At 36.4% G+C, this 27,223-nt stretch overlaps 1 protein-coding gene across 1 annotated transcript in view; it reads right to left on the bottom strand.

The window, feature by feature from the left end:
• The window catches only part of EML3 (EMAP like 3), a gene marked incomplete in the record, with an annotated part of 1,888,117 nt that overhangs the window by 849,155 nt on the left and 1,011,739 nt on the right, over positions 1–27,223 (bottom strand).

Consider the following 27,223-nt stretch of genomic DNA (forward strand, 5'->3'; position numbering starts at 1 on the left):
TACTGAAACTACGAAAATCTAAAAAAAAAAGAAAGGAAAGTAAACTAAAAGTGTTTAAGCAGTGGGGGGCAAGCACCCCTGCACCTCACACCCCCCGCTACTTAAATATACCAACTCTGACATCGACTACAGACTAGGAAAGGGAAATCTTCCCTTTCCGCACCATTCTCCATTAAAGTGTGATCTCAGAATTGGTATATTTAAGTAATGGGGGGGTGCAGGGGGGCTTGCTCCCCTGCTTAAAGCTGTTACTTTTGTTTTTTGTTTTTTTTTTAGATTTTTGAAGTTTCAGTACTTCAATCATATGGTGTTGACCATATGGTGTTCGAAGTTCTGAAATTTCGATAATCTAATATAGACCCATACAATGTATTAAGTGGTACAGTGCTTGGATAAAGCACCCATCCCTGTAAACTGGTCTGAAGTTTCAAAACAGTTTCCAATCATTCAAAAACATGCGATCAGTTTGTCTCTCATTGCTTTCTTGGTAATAAGTTATAACAGTTGCCGCAAAACTCATAACAAATACATATTTTAATAGTAAATTTTGTTTCTATACCTGCAGGAGATACATTAAGACAAATGTCATATTATATTTAAAAGGCACATATTTACTTATTTAACATTTAATATTTTCACTTAATAATCAAATAAATGAGTTGGTCAGAATACCCTCTTCACTCATGATTCAAACCAGTAGCCAAACATTACAGCAGTACATATGTTTCTGTTACAAATGTAAACATTTTATACAGTAAAGCATTTTAGTTGGAAAAAAAACAACTCATTTACAGTGTGATACAAACAGCAATCTTGTAAAAGAAAGCTGACACTATAAAACTCTATGAACTGTAAATTATTAAGGTGTCGGCATTTTTGAATACGAATCTTATAAGACCAGTGCAGATATAATATTTGATCTTGCAAAATAATACAGAAAATTATTTTCCCATGTTATCATATCATCTAACCATATTAACAGCTATACATGCATTATTATTTTGTGTATATCTTTCTGATGCACACAAGCCTGGATCTTGTCTGAAAACATTATAATTGCATCAGTTCATCTATTCAGTCAACAAAGTAATACATGCAAGTAATCAATAACATCTTCAAACAAATGAAAGAGTACTGAACAATGAGAAATTACCATAACAGTTGAGGGACTGATCTAATATTGAAAGAATTACTACAAATTTCTTTAATATGTGAGGCAGCACCCAGTAAATTCAATTAAACCTGAACAGAATGGGTAAAGGTTTGGATTTTTGAAATAAGGTTCTATATCAGCCTGACTCATCAGACAACTCCACTGATGCAAGCTTTGACTGTTCTCTGTCAGAGAATTACTTATCTTTTTGCATTCTATTTTTCAATAATAGGAAAGAACTGCACAGAGATGAATACTTTTGTACATGAAACAGTACACCTTATGCAATGAAAAGCATAAGGATTACAATACAGTAAATATGTAAATATACACAACCACTTGAATGTGCAGCAGTTAAAAAATAAAGCAGTGATTCATGTAAATTAACAGTATCCCCTAGCTATAAATCCACTACAGTCAAATCAAGAAAAATGATATCCACAAATATAAAAAAATGTCAAAAGCAAAATATAATGTTTATGAAGGAGGAAAAGTTATCCTGTACCCTCCTGTATGAGGCTTCATCCTGATACCTACTAATGTAAACATACGTTGCACAACCATGAAGTAAGGCAAACATTAATGACACATCTCCACACTTCGTTTGCAGTACTTTGCCACACACACACACACACACACACACACACACACACACACACACACACACACACACACACACACATATATATTTATATATATTTTTTTAAGTGGCTCTATTACACTTAGTCAAACAGCCACAGTAATGCACATCAAAATGTCAAAATGACATGACTGAATCCTATAACATTAAAAATGAACAACAAACAAAAACAACTGCTTTTGCAAAGGGAAAGCCCCCTTGAACCCCCCACCCCCTGCTAATTATATATACAAACTCAGAGATCGCACTACAATGGGGAAAGGCTCAATCCCTGCTGTTCCATAATTTCAAACAACAGGAGTCCCGTGCAGTTCTCCCCTTCGATGTTGTGGGCTTTGAGCATGCCATTTTGATATTTTGATATGTGATATTGTGGCTGTTTATATATGGAGCTACTTTCAATTACCAAAAGCCCATAACCCCAGACATTATTTTTGCGAGACGAATATAACGGAAATGAAAATCCTGAACTGCATAGTTTTTCCCTGGGCAAGTAAACACTGAACCAATGTGGGGAAATATGCCCTTTTCCCCACTGTAGTGTGATCCCAGAGTTGGTATATATAGTTAGGGGGGAGTGTGGGTTTCAGATAGTATGGTGTAGTTTTGGGCAAGTGTTTACTTGCCCTGGGAAAAACTATGTGGTTCAGGATTTTCATTTTCATTATTTTCATCTCGTGAAAATAACATTCAGGATTATGGGCTTTAAGTAATTGAAAGTAGATCCATCTACATATATATAGACACACACACACACACACACACACACACACACACACACACACACACACACACACACACGCACACACACACACACACACACAGACACACACACACACAGACACACACACACACACACACACACACACACACACACACACACACACACACACACACACACACACATACACACACACACACACACACACACACACACACACACACACACACACACACACACACACACATATATATATTTATATATTAAGTGGCTCTATTACACTTAGTCAAACAGCCACAGTAATGCACATCAAAATGTCAAAACGACATGACTGAATCCTATAACATTAAAAATGAACAACAAACAAAAACAACTGCTTTTGCAAAGAGAAAGCCCCCTTGAACCCCCCACCCCCTGCTAATTATATATACAAACTCAGAGATCGCACTACAATGGGGAAAGGCTCAATCCCTGCTGTTCCATAATTTCAAACAACAGGAGTCCCATGCAGTTCTCCCCTTCGATGTTGTGGGCTTTGAGCATGCCATTTTGATATTTTGATATGTGATATTGTGGCTGTTTATATATGGAGCTACTTTCAATTACCAAAAGCCCATAACCCCAGACATTATTTTTGCGAGACGAATATAACGGAAATGAAAATCCTGAACTGCATAGTTTTTCCCTGGGCAAGTAAACACTAAACCAATGTGGGGAAATATGCCCTTTTCCCCACTGTAGTGTGATCCCAGAGTTGGTATATATAGTTAGGGGGGAGTGTGGGTTTCAGATAGTATGGTGTAGTTTTGGGCAAGTGTTTACTTGCCCTGGGAAAAACTATGTGGTTCAGGATTTTCATTTTCCTTATTTTCATCTCGTGAAAATAACATTCAGGATTATGGGCTTTAAGTAATTGAAAGTAGATCCATCTATATATATATATATATATATATATATATATATATATATATATATATATATATATACACACACACACACACACATATATAAAAGAACCATATATGTATGCCCGCCGATGAGATTGTTCGAAACACAAAACACTGAACAAACTCATTGGAGATTACCATTTATCAACAAATAACTTTTCTAACAAAAGTAATCACAAATGTAAACCAATACGATACATTTTCAGTTATCAAAACTAAAACAAAAAAAACTCTTCTTTTATGAGTTGGCTTCATCCCTCCACACCCCCGGAAATGAAATGCAATAACTCCAGGATCATATAACCTCATAGAAAGGGGGTGGGGAAAACCCAGAATTAAGTAACAGCCAATCAGCTGAAGTCCGACTGGTACAACCAGCTATATCACTGACTAAACCCAACACCATTTCAGCACGTGTGTGGCAATGAATCATATAACACTTGTACATAAACAAACGTAAACTAAATCTGCAAGACACAGGAATACTTCTGGACATATGTTTCACATACCTTCTACTAAAATAAAATAAAAATCATCATTAAATTAATTCAAAACTATAATCAGTTTCAATACTCCAACACAGTAATGCAAACCTGTTTGATTAAAAGGGATCTCAACATTCCCATTTGACTAATGCAGGAGTCCTTAAACTGGAACTTGATCAAACACAATACTCCTGTACAACACAACACAACTCAGTGAAGATAGCAGTAATTCCATAATAATAACAACAGAGGTGGAAATACATCAAGGCCTATAGGTAAACAGTTCAGTAACTAGACAGCGATTGGGAATTTACGTGCAATGCAGAGCAGAAAGGTAAAGGTTCTATATATAAATTAACATTCTGGAAGGGAACATCAGTTTCCCTATTCAAAAAGTGATTAGGCAATTGACAAAGCATATGTACTTTGACTTGTTTGACAAATCACATCTTAATTACTAAAAATGGTTTCAGACAAACATATGTTTATGGAATGCATAGTGGCATTAGCAGCATGTAGGAAATGGTATCAAAAGCCTATCTGCTGGCATCAGACTGGCTGATGCGTGCTGTTTCATGGTCAATTAGTTTTAAATAGGTAGACAGAAAATAAAAAGTACCAGCAAGCTTTTACCTTGTCAGCATCTGAAATCCTTAACAGCGAAATGCAAGGTGCCCAGAACAAAGGTGTAAGGAACATGAATAAACAGCAAAAACACCACTATCCACCCCACCAAGTCTTTGTTCATTATATATTTAGAAAGGTTCACACATGATACAAACATAATATGGAGCAGAAATTAGTGACACATTAATGTATCTAGTAAAGTGTCTCTGTATCCCCTTTAGGCATTTTATTTAAGGTATAGAATAAATGCTAAACAAAGAAATATACTCAGTAACTGGACTTGCCGAAAAGGTATACTGGAGTACAGCAATGCCAGGCTTGAAAAGAACATACTGAAATTTTGACTTATGATTTAAAAGTAACACCTAACAAATGAGGATGTCATAGTTGAAAGCAAATCTATTATCGCTAAAAGTCCAAGATCTTTATAATGGTTTGCTTTGCCAAGTGCTGGGTAACTGGTAGCACAGGGGCACATCCTATTATTCATTCCATACTGGATAATACAGCATTTCTTGCCATTAAACAGAATGCCAGTCTTTTTTTGTAGCCATAGGTGAAACTGGTCTGAGAATGACTGAAAATCAATGTGATCATTCGGGGATATAATGACTGCTCCTGTTTTGCTATCATTTATTTTATTTTGCTTGACTTTACTGGGTTTAGTAAAAAAAAAACTTTTCTGTTGAGGCCTGGGGAGAAAACCTCCAACATATTACAAACATTTTTAAACAGACATTTAGTAATATACTCAAACAGACATTAAAGAACATACATTAAGAATTGCACATACATTTGCTAATTAGAATACACTCATATGACTGTAGAGTGAACTATTACAGTATAAAAGATACGTGTACATTAGTGGATGTTGAACTTTGATCATCTGAAGAGGTGTACTTGTGGGTCTGTCAGATAGATAATAAATGATATGGCCAGTGCTTAGAAATTCAAAGAAATGTTGGCGAGGGAAGGAACTAGTTAGGGCAGAAAATGTTAATATTGTATTTAAGAGGTTGTGTGTAAAGCAGGCTGCATCTGGAAAATTGTTCCTCATTGGTGACACCATAAAAGCAATGGCTCGGCAATGAAACCTTTGGCAAATTACAAACGTTATGATACTCATAGATAACCATAGATGAAAATTGCTTTTTATCATGATAAAAAAGGTCCCCTTTAGTACCAGTTATCACATCAAGTGAGAAACCGCATTAGACATTAAAACTACTTTGTCATGGAGAGATGCTGTCAAATGTAAGTCTAAATAAATGACATGCACAGGTAACCTTGCATCTAACATGTCTATGTTAGTACAAAATTCAATTATGTGATGTTTTACAATTCTGTGTTTGAATGGATAGCATTTCTTTTTCTTGTTGCTTCTCTGCCCTACCATGATTACCATCATGCCAGTGTTCTGTCTGCCCATTTGGCCTGATCATGTTTGTTTCTGCAGGAGGCAAGAACCCTGCATTCCCATTGTTCCATCAATGAATGAATGAATGGCAAATGATGAGAGTTGTGCTATCATCTGCTCAGAGAATTGTGTGTGTAAGTGAAAGGCGGGCCTTTAAACCATAACCATTTCCAATGTAACTACATTACTCTGTTCAGTGATACCCCAGGAAACCCCTAGTAGTGGAAAATCACATGCAATTGAAAAACGAAGAGCATTCACTTTCCCTATAGGCTTCTGGAAGGCTGGCCTAAAGCAAGACATAAAATAAGAATTACAATCGTGACATAAAAGAGTTACTGAGCATTTAAAGACTGACTTGTCTTCCTCCCTAGCAAAAGTAAGACAGCCAGCAGGAGTACTTCAAATTGACCTACACTTTGAGAGAATTAGTCAAACACCAAATTTTGTTGTATATCCAATATCTTAAGTTGATGATATTTTGCAGATGTTAGTACATGCACAGTATGTTTTGAAATCCATCTAGAAAAAGGATGCTGATAGATTCCATTGACATGACAGCTAAAAGCAGACTGTGTTTATTACACCTTTGGGAACTGTGGACCTTAGTGTAACACCTTTTCAATCGCATCAGCACTTACCACCTTTAAAAGAATGACGGACCTTCTATTACACAGTCATCATGAGTACACTCTCATTGTATACATGCATACATCCAGTTATGGACTTTGAACTGTTCTAGTTAAAGAGGGCAATTCATAAGAACATTCCCTGATTTGTGGTAGCCGAATATTTCATGATCAAGACTGCTGAGGTTCAGGAGGTGATAAGGAATGTTTAACACTTAAATGACTACTGGCTGTATTAAGTGTTTCTTACACGAACAGATATTTATTATCAGCACTAACCATAATCCTTTACAGTAGACAGTTCATCGAATGAAGGAACAGAAACAAGTGATGGTACCTTGCCCTACAGTTTTATTGTTACACTACTGAATGTACTGCAAAGACCTGCAACATAACTGCTGATTCCCTTTGGTCAATGTATTTATTATGAGTATTTTGCTGGATGGCCTGGGGCAGTAACATTACTTAAAGTGGCAAAGTCTGGTGTGCTTTTATCTCTTCATTAAAATGAGACGCAGTCATGTCATTGAATTGCCATAATGGAACTGATGATCTTCTTATATTTACTTTGTTACTAATGCTGAAGACTGGGGTTATTGAGGAATGGGACCCATATTGTTACAAGACAAAAATACTGAGTGGAAACATGTTTTGGGATACATTGCTGCTGGTATCTTATATGAGGAAAGAGGTTTTATAGATGTTATATGGTCCACTAAATTTGTCTGTAAATGTCACAAATATTGCAAATGTAGCTCATTTAAAAATTCTTCAATCCCACTGCCACCTTTATAGATCTGACATTACATTACCTCATAAACATATATCAAATCACATAAAAATGAAGAAAATTGTGTATTTAAATGGAAGCCTACAGAGAATACCAAACTAACCATTTTTTGCATGCCACATTTACTTTTATCTTTTTTTACATCCAAAAAAGTATTTAAAATTAAACACCCCATGAAAATAATCAGAAAAGAGCTGGAATTCATGGATAGGTTATGTATTTCACAGATATTGTGCAAGAACTGGTCACACTTAAGATAACTATTCATAATTGCATGTTGAGCTACAGTGCAGGGAGCCCAAATGTACTGCAGAACTATATGCAAATTACAAAATAATGACATACAAATGAAACTGGGTAGGGAAATGAGGTCATCAGGATATACAAATTTATGTAAGGTAAACATAAGTCGTTATTCATAGCTGCTTTTAGGGGAAAACTGTGCACCAGTATGCATCTGACTATAAAAGGGTAATTTATACCAAAATATCAGAGCTGCAGACAGTGAGCGTGCTGGAATCAGCATTACATGTCATGCAACAGCCTACATTGGCTATTAACTGCCCTGCTTTCTGCTGGTATGGGTAAGGTGGCAAGTGGCTTCAACTGCAGATGGAATCATACCACCAGCAGGTGACATATCACAGCTTCACAGATCACAAGATTATGATCACTTCTAAGTAAATTGGGACATTAAACAGGTCTTCTATGACATTTGACAGAATGAGACAGATCATGTGGCCTTCACATTCTTATGGAGACCAAGGTTTGTGCAGCCCTATCTGTTTTGGCTACAGAGAGCTTTCAGAGGCCAACAGGGGAAATAGTGGGTATTTTTCACATTTCCACTTCTGCAATACTCAACAAGTGCCTCAACGTAATGTTTCTACATCTGGTGGAGCACATCTGATTTCCTAAAAGGCCACACTAGAGTAACAACATAATTACTGTCTACTACAACACTGCACACCATCCGGATGAATTGGTTGCCACAAACTGTACTTTGTCTGGCTCATTTGGATCATCACTCAGATAATATCAGTAAACAAATGCACATACATATACACACACACACATACATAAAGGATGCACCTGGTCCACAGTCACAAAAGACTGTAAAGATGAACTTCTAGCATCCTATGAACTGCCAGGTACTCTGATTCACACAGGAGCACAAGCAATGTGCCTACACAGCACCAGTGCATTTCACATGAGAGTTAAAGTGCCATCACCTGCATGGTGATATTCCGCAAGGTCACGGTTAATAGGTGCAAGCACTTTGGTTAACATTAATGTGTACGCCTACATTTATAATGCATCCAAATGCACATGTTGATACTGTCACAGGTGATGCACAGACCTCTCAACTGTACCAAATTTCTTGGCATTAACCGGTTTTGAGGGCAAAATAATGGAGTGCCACGAATTCCCAAATGGCCCCTTTATTTCCACATTTTTTTTATTTTTATTTATTTATTTATTTTTGTATTACCACTTTAAATTTATGGCTGATGTCACCATGCATCACCAGTCTACAGGGGTGTGCTTGATGACATCAACTATTGCTGGCTGGACTGGGTCAGATATTTATTTTGAACTATTTGGAGGGGAATAGGGAATATAACAGCAATGGTGGCAGATGTGCATAATTTAAGTTTTGTAGAGTCTGGTCTGCCCACATATCTGCTCGTCTCAAAAAAATGCTATCTGATATGCAGCTAATGGGAGCTTTTACCCTTTCAGCTAGCCTCTCTATTCAGAACTGTTTTATGCAGTTCTGCTGTAAGTAAGTCTGTTTAACTATATTTATTGTTTAACTTTGTTTATCTGCTGTATTGGCATAGCTTCTGATATTATACAGAACTGTGTATATTTTTATCTGCTGTGAAAAGCCCATTCAAGCATGATATTATGCAGAACTGTTGTAAGTCTGTTCGTTCAGTGTGTGTGTTTATCTGCTGTACTGGCATAGCTTTGGATATTATGCAGAACTGTGTGTATTTTTTATCTGCTATGAAAAGTCTGTTCAAGCAAGGACATTATGCAGAACTGTTCTAAGCAAATCCGTTTATTTGGTATGTGTGTAAACAAAGTGTTTATCTGCTGTGAAAAGTCTGTTCAAGCAAGGATATTATACAGAACTGTGTGTGTGTGAAAAGTCCGTTCAAGCAGGGATATTATGAAGAACTGTTGTAAGTCTGTTCGTTCGGTCTGTATGTAAACACAGTTTTTACCTGCTGTACTGGCATAGCTTCTGATATTATGCAGAACTGTGTGTATTTTTTATTGGCTGTGAAAAGTCCTTTCAGGTGTGTTTGTAAACACAGTATGTCTGTGTGTGTGTGTAAACACAGTGTTTATCTGCTGTGAAAAGTCCGTTCAAGCAAGGACTGTGTGTATTTTTTATCTTCTGTGAAAGTCCATTCAAGCAAGGTGTGTGTGTGTGTGTGTGTGTGTGTGTGTGTGTGTGTGTGTGTGTGTGTGTGTGTGTGTGTGTATGTGTCTATGTAAAATGCCCAGTTAAGTATACCTGGTGGTTAGTGTTAGGCTCAAACCATGTACCTTTGGTACAAGTAGCAAGATACCACCATTTGTGTTCAATGTTTGAATTGTTTGGCACTTTGGTCTGTTCCTCTTAAAATTTGTGGTTTTCTAGTAAATTAGTGAGAACTTGAATGAACTAAATAATGATAGCCATTTAAGTTTCAGGCTTCTTATCTTTCAAGAAATGCATGGTAACTTGGTAACACAAACCATTTTATTCTAGCAACTTTCCAAGATTATATAAGCAATGTTTAAAATGTGTCCCTGGTTACAGGGCTTTTGTTCCCCACAATAAATTTTGGCTTTTTCCAGATTTCTTGTCCTGCAAAGTTGAGACAGATAGTTGAGTGTGAGTGCTGAATGGATTTTACAAGGACCAGAGAGCTTCAGGGGAAGAGAAGCTTACTGCTGCTTATGCTAAGTCTGCTTGCATTGTTAATAGCACAACGGGTAGTATACTTGCTTTTGAAGCAGCAGGCTGTGGGTTATACTCCCACAGTATGTAGATGGATAGCTGATACTGTACTGTGTTGTATTTTTAAAGGCAGTGGATGCTGCAGTCCTGAGAATTTCCTCCTTTGAAGGAGATACCTAGTAACTAACAGGGGGGAAGGGTGGTAAACTCAAAGACAGCCCCAGGCGGCAGAAACTATAGGTACATCATTGCTCAGTAGGCCCTGGAGAATGACTTTTGGAGGTCCTAGCAGATGAGATGTATGAGTGATAATATCAGGTTATGTTGATTAGTGCATGGTTGGGCCATACTCTTTATAAGACATCCGCACATACACCAGATATGAAGAAGGATGGAGTTAGTTACAATTATCACTATGTGCACAGGTGATTAGGGAACAATGGCACATTCACTGTATCCATATACAGAGTAAACGCCTTTGTAAAATTAAGATGAACAAACACTGGTTCACAGGTTCTTACTATGCTTATGGCCAAAACAAACAGCTCAACCATATCAACCAGTACTGGTGGGAGGCAAGCAATGTTCCCCACTAAGCTGATGCGATTTTTCCCCATGCAGTCCAGTTGAAAATTTGTGATCATCTATCCAGTTATCTTGAGTGGTTTTAAAGGTTACTAGAAAAACACTCTGCTTGATATATAAGGGGAGTCTATCGATAAATGGAGAACACATTGGGTTAGGCACCTGTCTGGTGGTGTCGATGTGGTAGTTTAGGTAAGGGTCTCTAGAGTGGGTGTTGGCTTTACCATTGGTCTATTTAAATGAAGGATTTCAAAAAGAACTAGGCCACCATAGCACAGACAAACCCTCAGGAGTCTATACAACAGTGAGTAGAGGGACCGGGATTTTAGTTTATCATAGAAGACAAGGAGGTGGAGACCTGAAGATGTTTTTTTTGTAAGAAAATTTTGAAAAGTTTTTTTTGAGTTGGTTTAAGTCGAGGTATACCACAATGTATCATTGGTCCAGGCATACCACAGTGTATCAAGTTCAGGTATATCACAATACATCATAGGTCCAGGTATACCACAGTATATCATAAGTCCAGGTATACCACAATATATCATAGGTCCAGGTATACCACAGTACATCATAAGTTCAGGCATACCACAGTATATCATAGGTCCAGCATACCACAGGAAATCATAGGTCCAAGCATACCACAGTATCTCATAGGTCCAGATATACCACAGTATCTCATAGATCCAGGTATACCACAGTACATCATAAGTCCAAGTATACCACAGTATATCATAAGTCCATGTATACCACAATATGTCATAGGTCCAGGTATACCACAGTATGTCATAAGTCCAGGTATACCACAGTACATCATAGGTCAAGGTATACCACAGTATATCATAAGGCCAGGTACACCACAGTATATTATAGGTCCAGGTATACCACAGTATATCATAGGTCCAGGCATACCACAGTATATCATAAGTCCAGGTACACCACAGTATATCATAAGTCCAGGTATACCACAGTATATCATAAGTTTGGCTTCAGGATTTTATTTATTAATCTCTGAAAGGTGGCTGAAGCTCCATTTAGGCCAAATGGTAACCCTGTGCACTGAAACAGACTATCAGGGGTTACACAGACTGTTTCTGATTTAGCAGAGGGGGAAAGTGGTATCTGCTAATACCCCTTTGCCAAGTATAGTGATGCCAAATATCTGGCCATCCAGTGAACTACATATGGGTTAACAATGAACTAGGGCAGTGTGTCAGTAATCCCAGGATGGGGGAATGGAGCTGAAGGCCTTGACAAGGTCTTGGTAGGAGGCATGGACTGTATGCTTCTTATCTATGAGCTCAATAACCCCTTTCAGAGAATTCAACCAGGCTGAGCAGGCATGATCTGTCTTTTGATTTATAAAACATTGAAGTGCTCTTTAGTTTCTTAACGTCATTGCAGAATCTGATAATTCCATCATGTTTAGGAACTGGCAAGACTGGGTTACATCATTTGTTCCATGACTCTTCTGTCACTCAAAGTTTTAGCATCTTTTAAACTTCTGCTACTAATTGCTTTTCTGAGCTGGCTACACTGTAAGATCTTAGTCTGACCTTTACTCCAGGCATTGTCTCTATGTTATGTTTTATCATCTTAGCTGTCCCAAGCGTGTCAAAGAATACTCAATTGTTTCTTAATAAAATTATTTTATTTACATCTTTTGTACTTTTGACAATGATTCCTCTAACTGAGAGACAGGTAGAAATTCTCTGTTCTCTTCTGTATGAACATCAGTTTGCAGGCTAACTACAAATCCTTCTACTTCTTTCCACAGCTTCAGTACAATCATATGATGAATTTGTTCGATCTTTTGTCTTTACTAGCTGTCTGTCTTTGTAGTTGACTATATTTTTTTCTTTCAATCACTTCAAAAGACCATTGCCACTTAACTAGGAATTTGTTCTCCCTGGCAGACACTAATGCTAAAAGCTGATCTCCTGGGTTAAATTATTGAAGTTGGACTCTATTATAAACTCACTGCTGCAAGTCTTGTCAGGTGTAACCAACTGCAGTAAAATCCATAAGCTATCACACTTTTAAACAATGCCTTCTCTTCTTCCCAAGTTTTTTTTTTTTTTGCCAATATCAAGCATATCTCTGGGATGCCTGCTAAACAAGAGTTCAAATGTGGTAAAACCAGCTGAAGCTTGTGGCATCACTCTTATCACAAGCAATAAATAGGGTAATAGCTGGTCGGAGTTTTTACCACTTATGCCAATAACTTTCCTTAGCATTGATTTTAGTATTTATTATAAAGGTTTGTTGCATATTCTGGATTTCTTGCATGTGCTCCTTTCCTACGGACATAACCAGCTGTAATATAATCTAAATCAAATGTAGTGTTCTATTACACTTTTAATTAATGCTTCTCTTCTTTCAAAGTCTCTGTAGTGATATCAGGCAGTCCTCTGGGATACATCCTATACATTAGTTCAGCCGGGATAAACCCAGATGGTAGCAATCAAGTGCCATTATGGAAGCATCGGATGGAGAAAACTACAAAGCAATAAAGACAAGAAGCATCAGTTTCAGAGGCGTATAGAAGAAGGAACAGAACAAAAACTCTTAGAAAGATAGATGTGATAAAAGCAATGCTCAGTATCACTACAGAACAGAATCTACTGTACACTACTGCAAACAGTAAAGTAAAGATATCAACACAGGCAGAAAAACTTAGAAGATATGCAGATCAATATAAGAAAAAGTATAAATATAAGCAATTTATTGATGACCCAAAAAAAACTTTATAGAGAATTGGGAAATAAAGCAAAAGGAAGAGAAACGCCACCAAAAAAGAAGAAACAGGCACATTTTGCAGAAATATCTATGAAGACCCTGTGGAACAAAAATGCTGAATGGACAGAAGAAGTAAAAGAACCAATACGAAGTTCAAATGAACATGATATGGAATGAAATGAAGTAGTGGCCAGAGAAATTGAGAAAAAATTAAGAAAAGGTCATAAACAGAAAAACCCCAGGCTCAGATGCAGTACCTAACTTCTGGCTAAAAGAAGATGTCACCTTGAGTAAGAACTACTTTTATGTGCATCACAAACAGACACCAGCCTGGTTACCAACAGGAAAAATGAAACTCCTTAATAGTGAACCTGCAAGCTATCCTAAAAACCACAGGTTAATAACTTGACTTCAGACTATGTATAAACTATATACTAGAATTTATGCTGATAGAGTTTATTGTCATTTAGAAGAAAACTCAGTTATGGCAATAGAACAAAAGGTTAACAAAAGAAAGTCATACGGAACAAAGGATAATTTGTTATTAAATAAAGTCATAATGGAGAATTGTAAACAGGAGAAGAATCTAAGTATGGCATGGATAGATTACAAAAAAAAAAAAAGCATTTGACAGCATCCCAAATCCCAATTTCTTGGATAAAGGAGTGCTTACAGAGGTACAAGATACACCAAACATGAATCAATTACATTATGGTGACCATGAAACAGTGGCAAACCACTACACAGCTAAGCCATGATAAAGGAAAAGTTATTATCCCAAGGATAAAAATTTTAAGGGGGATATTCCAGAAGTGTCAAATAAAAATGTGTTAATTAATATAACAGATTTATGAAAAACATTACATAGACCAATTTGGAAAAAGAAGCGACTGAGGAAGTGCAAAAATATAAAGAATAAAATCTAGAGATGTTTGAAAGGTAAAAAAAATGAAATATGGACATGGAAAAGAAAGAGAGATCTGATATGGTGCAATATGCATTATGCAAAGGAGAAAGCCAAATTAATCAATCCAAAAAAGCAGCCCCAAAGATATTCGAAGAGAAATACAGACAAAGGCATCCAGATATGGAAAATTTCACAATATAAAAATAAGCTTGCCAAGAGGGCACACAGAACATAAGATTAGTAAAGTAGAAGTTAAAAAAATAGAAGTTGAAATTATGAAATCCCTAAAAAGTAAAGGATTTAGTGTAGAAGGTCTAACACAGGTTGTACCACAGCATGATGGAACAATGAGCCCCGCAAGTAAGGAGAAACAGGAGGAGCAGGAGACCTCTAAAGAATAAATATGGACATGGGAAAGAAAAAGATATTTAATATGGTGCAATATTTATGCAAAGTAGAAAACAAAACTAATCACTATGAAACAGAGCAGCAGCAAAGATATTTGTGGAGAAATACAGGTAGAAGCATCTGGATATGGAAATTTTTACAATACAAAAAATAAGAAAACAAAGAGGAAAAGTAGAAAAGAGGATTAGTAATAGAAAAGTTAAAGAAACAGAAACTGATGTTATGAATTACGTACGAAGTGAAGGACTTAGTGTAGAAAATCTAACTCAAATAATATCACAGCAGGATAGAGCAAAGGATCTCCAAATTAAGGAGATATCAGTGGAGCAGGAAACATCTGATCAGTTGCCGTATGAAGATGCTTTGGAGCCTTCCACAGGAAACTAGTATGAAAGTTCAGTTGGAGTTGCACAGCAAGGGAAGAACAGGAAACTGTGATGCAGTCAATGCCGTGAAGTGACAGGCCAGTCAGTTCCCATATAAAAGTGCAACGGTTGAAATTGAAGAGAATGTGCCACAGGAAGACAATCTGGAACTTTCTGCAGAATGCCAGCAGGAAATGGAGAACAAAGAATATGCCTTCACTTTAGAAGAAAATGATCTAAGAGTTGCTTGATTTAATAGAGATGAACAGACATAGTAACATCAATGAAAGAAATAGGCTACCGAAACACAATAAAACCAAAAAAGTTAGAAGTTTGATAAAACAAATGAACACAGTAATTAGGACTGTTCACAGAGATTCATGCAATATAACAGAAGAAAATACAATATATTACTGTGCAGCTAAATTAATAACAGATAAAGTCTTACTGCAAAAACACAGGGCAGTAAAGGAAAGGAAGGGGAGAAATTAAATGCCATCATGGAAGTATCAAATAGAGAAAAATTATAAAGCAATTAAGACAAGAAGTGTCACTGTTAGAAGAGTATAGAACAGGAAACATATAAACAAAGATAATCAGAAAGTTAGATGTGATAAAAACAATGTGCAGTATTAGAACAAATCAGAATCTATTGTGCACTATCGCAAATAATAAACTAAAAATATCAGTACAGGCAGAAAAACTTAGACGATATGTAGATAAATACAGAGGAAAAGTACAAAATAAGCAATTTATTGATGACTCAAAAAAGTTTTATTGAGAACTGGGAAATAAGACAAAATGGACCCACGAGCCACAGCCAAAGAAATTTAATAAATAAAATAACACACCAAACATAAAACAAACAGATTTAGCACGCTTTCGTCTCGTATCCCGAGACTTCCTCAGAATCAACTATAATTCAATTAGCCCTTGTTTAAATACCAATTGATCCCATTTAAATTGTAATTAGCAATCAATTGTCATAGCAATGAATTATCATGGCAACAAGTTGTCATAGCAATGCAGTGAGTAAATATATGTAGTTTGATATGCATCTCAAAAAAGCTCGTATTACTTGTTTGACACACAAAACATAATACATATAATTAAAAACACATAAAAATTGCAATAAAGTTAATCAACTTCTGCTAATAAAATATGTGTGTGTATATATATATATATATATATATATATATATATATATATATATATATATATATATATATATATATGTATGCACAAACAATTGTATAAGTATGTGTGTAAAAACATTAGCAACAATTAAATAAATAAATAAATAAATAGTAGTTATTGTTTATTTTACTTTATTTTATTCATTTTATTTTATTTGTTTATTTTTTTATATTTTATATTTTAATTTCATAGTAATTTTAATTTTAAGGACGATATTATATAAATTAGACTATCTAAAATATAAGAATATTGGTATAATAGTGTATGTAAAAACATGTAAAAATATGTATATAAATATATAAATATGTGTACAATAATGAGTGTAAATATAAATATAAACCTAGAAATAAACAATATAAATGTAAAAATTAATATAAATATATTAAATATATTGGCATAAATATATGCATAAATGTAATAAATGCAAAACTTTTCGCAACACAAACATTTCAAGGTGAAAATAAACAAGTAATACAAACTTTTTTGAGATGCATATCAAACTACATATATTTACTCACTGCATTGCTATGACAACTCGTTGCCATGATAATTCATTGCTATGACAATTGATTGCTAATTACAATTTAAATGGGATCAATTGGTATTTAAACAAGGGCTAATTGAATTATAGTTGATTCTGAGGAAGTCTCGGGATACAAGACGAAAGCACGCTAAATCTGTTTGTTTTTTGTTTGGTGTGTCATTTTATTTATTAAATTTCTTTGGCTGTGGCTTGTGGGTCTTACTTTTGGAATATTATTGGAAGATTTGTGGAGGGCAACCTTTATTGTACTGGACAGCGGAATTATTTATTTTTGGTACTGAGTGAGTTGTGAGGTGGTTTTTGAGTTTACAAACCAAGACAAAATGAATTGAAACACCACCAAAAAAGAAGAAATAGATACATTTTGGGGAAATATCTATGAAGATTCTGTGGACTGTAACAAAGATGATGAATGGTACAAGTAGTAAAAGAAAGAATAACAAGTTCAAATGTACAGGATATGAAATGGGATGAAGTAATGGCCAGAGAGATTGAAACAAAATTAAGAAAAGCTCTTAAGTGGAAAACCCCAGGTCTAGAGGCAGTACCTATCTTCTGGCTAAAAGTTTTAACATGTTTACGTGAAGATTTAGCTATGAGTAGGAACGATTTATATGCACACCCTAAGAGACTCCAGCCTGGTTAACAACAGATAAAATAATAGTCCTACTTAAGACTGAACCTGCAAACTATCCTAAAAACTACAGACTGATAACTTGTCTTCCGATGACGTACAAACTATACAATGGACTTGATGCTGACAGAGTTTATAGTCATTTAGAAGAAAATTCAATCATGGCAATAGAATAAAAGGGTAATAAAAAAAAGTAATATGGAACAAAGGATCATTTGCTATTAAATAAAGTCATAATGGAGAACTGTAAAAAGTATTGCACTTTCATGGATAAAAGAGTGCTTACAAATGTATAATACATACCCTACACTGATCTACTATATTATGGTGACCATGAAACAGCAGCAAACCAGTTTGCAGTTAAGCCATGAAAAAAGACATATTACTATTCCAGGGATACAAATTTAAAAGAGAATATTTCAAGGTGACTGTCACCGCTGCTCTATCGTCTTGCCCTTAACCCATTAACCTGTCTACTTAACAGATTAGATCATGGCCATATGGTTCCCATAAAAAGTGTAATGACTTCCATTTTCTTTCTGTGGATGATTTTAAACTCTATAGTTCATCAGATGAGGAGCTGAAAACACAACTGCAAGTGGCCAAAACTTTTTCAGATAATATAAGAGTGTCATTTGGTCTTGATAAATGTGCAAAAACAACCTTTAAAGCAGGAAAGCTGCAGCACCAAGCAAACATCAGCCTGGGACAGGAATGTGATATACAAGAATATGAGCAAGGAGGAGTGTATAAATATTTGGGAATTGATGAAGAATCAACAATAAAACATGAACAAATGCAAATAAAACTTGGTAAGGAATACTTTAGAAGACTAAAATTAATACTGAAAACAGCACTGACTTCTAGTAGCAAAGTCCAAAATATAAACCAATTTGGTCTGGGCCCAAAAGGTGTTGGACTGGTTGGAATGGAAAATAAGAAGGATGCTTCATGCTTATCAAATGATTTATAAAAATCAGTTTATACCAAGTCTATATATTCCCCATTCTGAAGGAGGTACGGACCACATCGAAATTAATTACATATACACATCTGCAATCGTAGGACTGCATACATATCTGCTGACCTCACAAGACCCAAATGTAGTGAAAGTTTTAAAACATGAGGAGAATAAGTCTAAGATGACGTCAAAGCTTAGTTTAACAGAAGCATATTGGTGTCGATTGGGAATGGAAGTCAAACCAGAAGCAGATAAAAATCAGGCAGCAACTGAATGTGCCAAAAAGCAAAGAAAGAATATAAGGTGAAGGATCAGATGAGAAGGCAAGAAATGTGGAAAATGCATAAATATAGTTGCAAGTATAGAAAACTCTTGGAACAAACTCATTGATCAGGATAGAATGCAGGAATGATTAAGGACAGGTGAATTTAAACCAAAAGACAAAATGTTTATATTGGCAGCCCAAGATAGTGGACTTCGCACACATTGGTTTACAAAGTCCATTGAACATGTGGGAGAAACAGGTTTTGTAAAACAGAATTGGAAACAGTAACACATCTTGTTGCTGGTTGTGATATACTAATGGCAGAAGGACTGTATACTGAAAGGCATAATAATGTGTCAAGACTGTTGCATTGGGATTGTGTAAACATTATAATACTGAAGTGGCTGAAAAACACTGGAAACATGAGCCACAAAGCATTACAGAAAATTATTAAGTTTATATCACATGGGCTCACTCACTGCCAATGGTTCAAAAAACAGGAATGAGAAAACCAGATATAGTAGTCCATGAAAAGAAGACAAAAGTAACATTGATGAGTGAAATTGCTGCACCCAGTGACTACAATGTCTTACGTACAGAGAGACACAAAGTCACAAAATAGGATTTGCAGGCAGAAATGAGGGCACTGTAGAAGAAGGATACTCTAACTGTTCCAACAGTAGTAGGAGCAATGGCTCTTTTAAAAAAGAATTTACAATCGCACTTAGATATGTTGCCGATACATGTAACTCCTTATGAATTGCAGGAGTCATTACTGGGCACACTGTGGCTGCTGAGAAGAGCACTTCTGGCTGACATCAAAGATTGAAACAATAATAATTTTATGAACTTTAATCATACTTTGATTTATAAATGGGATCCATTGCTGTCATGGTATTAGAAACCCAAAAGATTTGGAGAAATTAAAAAGGTAAGAAATAATGTGAACATTCTTTTCACTATTTTCCCCTACAACCTTGGTTACATTCTGCCTCGCTCTTCCTAAACTTTGACCTTTCCATTATGTTGTTTTTAAATGTTTGTGGCTAATGTGTAAGTTGATTAGCTCAGGGTTACTTTCTTCACTAACTTGTGTTAAGCTGGAAGGCACAGGTTTCCTCTCTGAAGAACACTGTCACTGCAGCTTTCTCTGTTCTATGTCTTCCCTACAAAGTGTAGTTCTCTACAAAAATGTCCTTTTGCTTTCATTTTTCCACTACCCGAACAAGCTTCTTGGGAGTTCCCTTTTCATTAGGTTTTAGTGTTCCTTGGACAGAAGTGGGTTTAGAACAGTTTCTTACCTATCTTACTTTTGGTACTTGCTACGCCCCTCTTTGCTCAGAGCCGCCTTCTCTTTTTGTTACCCCTTATTCTTTATAAAGTTCTTACAGGTATCTGTGCTGTGCAGCATGCTTTGCATTGATTTTTACTTTAGAACTTTCTATCAGTTTACTTTTAGTCCCTTTGCTCACATCTCTACAGTACTGAATTTGCAGCAGGTTTCTTGTAAAACACAGGATTTCCTGTATCACCTAACCCCAACCAGAATGGTGCTCTTTTTGGAACTTCTAAATTAACTACCTTGTCATGGCTTTGATTCTGGGCCTTTGTATGAGTGTCACTGTCTTCTCCTGCTCCCCAATTTTTTTACATTGATTCGAAATATCAAACTGTTGCTTGACCTCTTTCTTATTAAGTGCATCATAAGCCTGTCACACTGTGTCTACAGATTCTCCCTCATCCCAAGTTTCCACAGTGCATTAAAATGAAAACAGAGGTAATCCAGAATGTTTGAGTCAAGTCGTACTCCATCTGTGACCCAGAAGGTGACAGGACTAGGAAGAAACATGAGTATAAAGGATAAGTCCAGAAAAAAATCACTTTAGCTAGCAGATCTAGGAGTCTCTCTCTGATATCCTCCTTGTGGGAGGAGTAAAGACATCTTCTTGAAGTTTCCAGTAGTTTATTCAGTTAGGTAGGTAGATGGATGTGGAAGAGGCTGATTGCACTATGAGAAACATAAAAAATGTATATGCCTGGGTTAACTCCTACAGCACAACGTTTAACATTTCACATCTGTATTTTTAATGCTGACAAACTAGCAATAGCTCAGATGCATGAGTTTACAACATGTTCTAAAAATGTGGTCAGAACCCGATATAAAATAAAATAAACATTTTAGAAATTCTAGCAGTAGGCATACTTTAGTAGTATGAGAAAGTAGGTTTTGCAAAATAGTCAAGGTCTGTTCCACAAGTACTAAAGAACATGCTATTAGCAGAAATATGAAAACTGTCATGCATTCGCAAGATGGAATTTAAATTGTGTGTGTGTGTGTGTGTGTGTGTGTGTGTGTGTGTGTGTGTAAAATGCCCGTAGTTAAGGACAGCAGGCTAGATAATTACCTTACTCAGACTCAAACCCTGTAGCTTTGGGGGATGTAGGTGCTGCACTCCATTGGATGAAATACCTAGTAACTATGAACTTGTTGACAGTTTGCCAGCTATTCCATATTGCAATATTATCAGGTTACCAACTTTTTTTAATGTGACATTGGCTATAACTCTTCAAGGGTGGCAGGCACTGCAGTTTTAGATGTAACAGTGAAATATAAAGTTGTTTGCCAGTGGCAACATCTTCATTAGTTATAGAGCTCTTTAATGTGGAACTATTCAGATGACTTTTACTTCAGCAAACATAGTGCATATTGACTGATATTGGTGGACAGTAATGACAGAAGTATGAGTGGCTTTTTATGATTGAAATGTTCTGAAACAGGTAGTTTTGTCATTACTGGTTCATATATGTTGTTTCATTGTTTCACTGGAAAAATGTTCAAAAACTACAAATTTAAAACACATTCCAACAAGTGGTGCTGCATACAAGGAATAACATTTAATACAATCAGGAAGATGAATTGAATGACACATGCATGTATGCATGGTCCTGAAAATATGTGCAATGAGCCTATGGTTTGAAAACCGCCTAAAGTTAAACTTAATCCACCACTGGCCAAATGCATTTTCTTTGAATGTAGGTTTCAATGCCGTTTCAATGAATGTGAGTTTCATGGGCAGAGAAGTTTACTGTTCATGCTAAGTCTGTTGTCATGTGAGATTGTATTGTTTGTTTAACAAATGGCTATTAGTGTTTGAGCTATAAAATTTGAAATAAAAGCTTTAAATTAAATCCAAATATCTATAATCATTGTAGAAGTAAAGAAGAAAGTAGTATGCATACTGACAGGTTTGAATAGTGTTTATGGTAAATGGGGAGAAATAGCCAAGTAATGGGACATTGGAATGGCTGCAGGGGGTGATTCATTACTCTGCCTAGGGCCCCATTTGTCCATGACTGGCTGTGATGACCACTACACTTTCCCACAAAAGTCTCAAAACAGCTATCCAGAGTTTATATACACTTTGTCTATATTCTGAGGATAGACTACGCTATTTAGGACAAGGAAAATTTAATCAAAACATTCCTGGATTACATCCATTTTTATGACAGACCAGACTGTACTTGTTAATACAGAGTAAAGAGCATAAACGTACTAGTTGTATCAGATTTTCTGGTCAATGGTTTAAAATCAGTTACTAATAAGTGGCTGTAAGAACAGCCAACAGAAATGCACGACTGGTTATAAATAACAAAATATGTGAACAGAATAGCCAGTGTAGTATTAAATAGACAGCACTGACATTTGACAAGATACACTCAATAATGGTGAAGGAATTGTTTTGATATGGCCTGATGTTGCCTCAACAAAGGTTAGTAAACTGACTCTTAACAGTAAGTGGTGCAGCGGACAAACTATGCAGTGATACAGAAAACCCTTCATAATTACATGTATGCAAGAATGTGTAATTTAGCCATTAGAAAAAGATCTGCAAGTCTGTCAGAAGCAATATAATTTTGCAGAAATTACCCTCTACAGAAAAAAAAAGAACTGCCTCACAAACAATCTCTGTGTCATGAAGCAAGAGAGCAAACATGTGACATTTCTGTAGGGCATAGGAATGCAGACTGTTTTAATACATGAAATAAATGGAATTGACAAAGGAGCCTTTCATCACACTGTCCAGTTCAGAGTCACAGAACTGAGAGAGCAACTTGCTGAACAAGCTAATCAGGATATTCTGAAGGCTGTGCAGGAATGGGGACATTTTTCCTTTCATAAATTGGCTAAGCAGGAATATGGCTTCCTTTCCTTTTATAAATGTAAAAGGAAACAGCACTAACCAAATGTAATGATGTTTTTTCCAAAACACAAAGACAGTTAATAGTAGGGGCATACACAGGCTAAGTGTATTAATGAGCAGTGTACAGGCTGGCAGATCTTCTGCTGTCACTTGCTTTTTTGTCAGTTTCCAAAATAAATAAAAATAAAAACTGAACAACTGACTTCCTGGTATAAAGAGGTAGTAACCTGACCGTACCCCAGGTAACCCAGATTCAAATAACATAACCGTTAGGAGTTGAGGGTGGGGAGCAAGTATCCCAGGTCAGCTCACCTGTTCTACTGTTACAAGTCCTCACGACTGTGTGACACCTGCTTGATCACCAAAGCAACAGTGGTCTGCTGTCAGGATGGCACGTCAGTGTGTTCACCTGTAGCTTTGCCAGTGTGAAGGACCAGGTACCTGGGACCATTACTACATGCACAGTACAACTTCCAGGCAAACTAAGGACTCTGTATGCCTTCCAGTCCCTTCATGAAGCACCAGAACGATGCTACATTGGTGGTACTCTGTAGATTTTTGTCTTTTTTACAATCATGCTTTTGCTCCATCCCCTTTCCTGGTCTGGAAGCATTGTGATACATCAACAGCATTTTCTGCAAAGCCAAACACAACAGAAACGTTTATTTGAAATCACTTTTGGCAAACCTCAAACTCAATCTTACTTTTGCAGGGAAGCAAGTCCCTTGCAACCTCCACATGGGGGGATACCTGCCACCCCCCCCCAAACATCAGTATACCTACTCTAAAGTCGCACAACAGCGGAAAAGGGAAATTTTCCCCATCACCAAAGGTGCTTTTCAGTGACTCTTTCTCTGAAACAGTATTCACAAAAACTACCATCAGTGGACTGGCATACTCCCTCTGGTATTTGGATAACTGAACTTTCAGACTGATGAGATGATGGGGTCCCATTAGGGAGGTTGATGATTGTAGTAGAGGTGTACTAAGGGGGGAGTGGAGTGTGTAGTCCACCCTGGCTGCAAATAATATGGGGATGCTGTAAAAAAAAAAAAAAAAAAAAAAAAAAAAAAACTTTCTGAGCAAGTTTGCACTTACATTTTCCAACAATCCATGGAATTTTCAAAGATTCTCTCATTTTCCCCAGGCTATTTAGTAATCTTTTTTTGTGTCCAAAATGAGAAAAGGTTAATGTAAACATTTTTCTTTTTGTAGGTGTGTGTCCATCTGTGCGTGTAGATGCGCAGTCGGACTGGAGGAAATACAGAGAAGAAGTCTGGGGTGATTAGATAAGATAGCAGAGAAGCATGTGGTATTTTTAAAATCAGTTAAGTCAACATACCTCTCTACTGTCTGATTTCTGCATCTAGACGTTTTCCTCATATCTTTAGTCTGAGCCTCATAAAATTGTTTTGTTCAAGCAACTTATTGACGACTGATCTTAACATATCAAATCTTAATTCATATCCTTCAGAAAATGCAACTTTCCAAGTTTATAATAGCAATATTTAAAAATCTTTTCCTGATTTTGGGCTTTTATCCCCCCATTATTTTTGGCTTTGTCCAGATTTCCTCTAATGAAAGGTATGGTTTTAGTGTACTTGTTTTGCAAATGTGGAAATACAGCAAATTTAAAATGTATTTTTATTGATTGTTATTTAGCCAAATTAGTTACACTGTTTTTGTTTGTGGACTACTGGACTGAAGTCAAGGTAAGTAAGTTTTTTTTTTTTACTTTAAAATATATTGTTTAGTAAATGACCACATTTTCTTTCTTTGTATTGGAGGGGATAGTTGGTGGTGTGGCCAGGCTAGGTATGTTATAGATCATTGCTATGGCTGTACTTGTCATAGTGGAGGGGGGAGTGTTAGAAAAAACATTCTCTGCACCAGGGGATGTTAAAAAAATCTCTGCTATGGGGTGGGGGTTGGAGGTAAACCAGTTATCTATCATCTCTGGGTGTCAAATATGGTACACCACTGGATACCACTACTAGGTGTCAAAATACGCTTATAAAAAACAAACCAAAAAAAAAAAGATCCCCGTAAATGTGGGACTGTGTTTCCTACTGAATCACAGCCTTACAACCAGCTTTAGCTGACCAACATGTTCTGTGAACAGCAAGACAAATTCCTGAATGGTGTGCTACCAGTGGTTTACATTTTAAAGGCCAAGCACAATGGAAGACTAGCTAAAAAGATTTGCCCATTCCATATGCATATGAATCATGCATTAAGACAGCATATTTTTCATAGACACGTACAATTTTAGTGAAGAAATAAATTATTTTTTTGTGAGAACCTCTTCTCTTGAAATCCTTTGCATTCTTCACACGTCTGAATGTTTCACCTGGTTGATTGCTTTACTCCAGTTGGCATACTCTGAAGACAAAAGAGGGACTACTCCCTGTTTTCAGTAAAAATAATTTTCTTTCTAAGGTTATAATTACCAGTATCTTCCAGATTTATCAGCATCTTCTTTTCACAAACGCCCTGAGAATAATCGCATATGCTGGTACAAAACACAAGTTTGGTTCAAATGTGTGTGTTGCATCACATAATATTTACACTTTGTGGCATGAGATCCTGCAACTTACAAGTAGTAATTACTGTTGTGTTTACCCTGCAAGCAAGGTTTTTGTTTTGGAAATGTAAGCAATGCACACCACATCTTCTCATATGATTTCTACTAGTCATTTCTAAACACCTGTTTCTTAGCACCTGTATTTCCACATATTTACAGTCAAAGGCACTTATAAAAATGCCTAGTCAGGGTGAGCAGTAAACATAAATCAGTGATGAAATAAAATGCCATTCGGCATGACCGAACTCAAATCTGGCGTGTAGAATGATGTACCAAAACAGAATGCAACTGGGAGGGGGACCATATCCTGCTACTATCCCACATATGTGGAAGGCAGGATGTGTGTGGTCCTGGGCAAGAGGATGACGCCATATAACAGTACAGTATGTTTATTGTTAAACCTGCAGATAAAATAATGCTGCTTCCTTATGCAGCAGGACTGTACAAAACACATTTCAGACAAGCGTGTACCAGCACATAAACATCTGATAATGGATGAGAAATGCTTGACTATCAACTCTGTATGCGTCCCATGGCAAGATAAGCTGTCAGACCTAGGTGATTAGCATCCTGTTTGTTTATTAATTTAAACATATCCCTATGGGTAAATGGGCTAACACTTATGGACTCTTTTCAGTCATGACCTGGGCCACAAAAGCAAAAATGTTTTATTTCTCCCAAGAGAATGCCTGAACTTTCCCACGTTGCCATTAATGATTAAAAAATCCACAAGTCTAGCAATATTTGCAAACTTTGTTGATTGATGCATGGGAGACATCAACTGGATCGGGATATGGGCTCCTATCTGATTCATCAGTGCTGTCTAGTCAGGCCTACAGAAATAAAAGTGTAATGCTGTTTTTGAAAAAAAAAATCACTGTCCTGTTAGGAAGGTTGGTTCATGCCTCAGCCACTTTTTTTCACATTTTGGGAAAACAGTGTTTCCTCATTTATCCCCAAGTGCCTCACACCACCACTGTTACATTTTGGAGGATCTGCATAGGAAAGTCCACCTCCTTCCACATCTGGACCAATTACAGTTCAGCAGAAATAGGGGAACTGTATGACTTAATAGAGTATTATGTCATATGAAATGGTTGAGAATTTGGCTGTACAGATAGCTCATAGTTAAGGCATTCCATTTCTGTTTACCAGGTTACTTTTGTGAAACAAAAGGTCCACTCACATTAGAGACTTGTGGTGAAAATGTTTCAGAATAAGAACTTCAAAGCAACAGACATTTTATCCTATGTGGAATACCACTGCAATGTTTTAAACCTGAGTTCCTAAAATGTGGATAAAGGAAGAATATGCAAATTCCACTGAGGCAACATTTGGAAGGCAGGTTCAAAAGTCAGGCAAATGACAAAGCAGGACTAATCACTGTATGACTATTGTGTTCACCGCAATAAAATACTTTAAATTTGTTAAGAAAGGATTTGTAAACTGTAAAAAATAAAATGGAAT

This window comes from Protopterus annectens, chromosome 6.part1 (genome assembly GCF_019279795.1).
Source record: "Protopterus annectens isolate FY-2018-M chromosome 6.part1, PAN1.0, whole genome shotgun sequence".
In the NCBI taxonomy this organism is placed as follows: Eukaryota; Metazoa; Chordata; order Ceratodontiformes; family Protopteridae; genus Protopterus; species Protopterus annectens.